Source organism: Octopus bimaculoides, chromosome 3 (genome assembly GCF_001194135.2).
Source record: "Octopus bimaculoides isolate UCB-OBI-ISO-001 chromosome 3, ASM119413v2, whole genome shotgun sequence".
NCBI lineage: Eukaryota > Metazoa > Mollusca > Cephalopoda > Octopoda > Octopodidae > Octopus > Octopus bimaculoides.
In genome coordinates this window covers 17638736-17639702 of record NC_068983.1, presented here as the reverse complement: position 1 = coordinate 17639702, position 967 = coordinate 17638736, and positions in this window count along the sequence as shown.

The window sequence follows — 967 nt, the reverse complement described above, 5'->3', positions numbered from 1 at the left end:
GGTCGGCCCGAGGCTATAGTAGAAGACACTTGCCCAAGATGCCACGCAGTGGGACTAAACCCGGAACCATGTGGTCGGTAAGCAAGCTACTTACCACACAGCCACTCCTGCGTATATATATATATATTTATATAAGTGTGACGAAAGAACTCTGGCCGAAATAGGATTAATGTAATGTAATGTAATATAAAACTGAAGCAAATTAACACCAAATATACAGTGCGTGTGTTTTTATTGGCTAAACTGGCAATATGACCATCCCCAAGTACAATAACATATGTTTCAACACACGATTTCACATAAAAAATCTTGCAAAACAAATATATATATATATATTTGTATATAACAGGTGCGGTGAATAAACTGCCGTCTAAATTACGCAAAATTGAAATTAACACTGACATTTCATTCTAAAAGATATATTTACCAAAATTACATGAAAATAACTTGAAATACTAAAGAGTAAATTTATTCAATAAAATCGCCCTCGGCTTCAACCACGGCCTCCAGGCTACTTCGGAATTTCCTGCAGCTCTTCTGGATGGTCATCGTGATTAAGTTGGTGAATTATGCCATAATCCTTACCTTCAATTCATCTCAACCGATGCTGGTGTATTTATGTCCCCGTAACCTAGCGGTTCGGCAAAAGGGCCCGATAGAATAAGTATTAGGCTTACAAAGAATAAGTCCTGGGGTCGATTTGCTCGACTAAACGCGATGCTCCAGCATAGCCACAGTCAAATGACAGAAACAAGTAAAAGAGTAAAAGAGTATATGTATGTATATATATACATATATATGTATGCATGTGTGTATATATATATATATTTGTATGTATGTATGTATGTATGTATGTATAATTCAAACATGTTTGTAATTTCAGTTGATACAATTTTACAGAATAGCATCTGCTAAAAGTTTAAATGTTTGCTTTTGTGTATGTGTGTCTTTGTGCATATGCATGTTA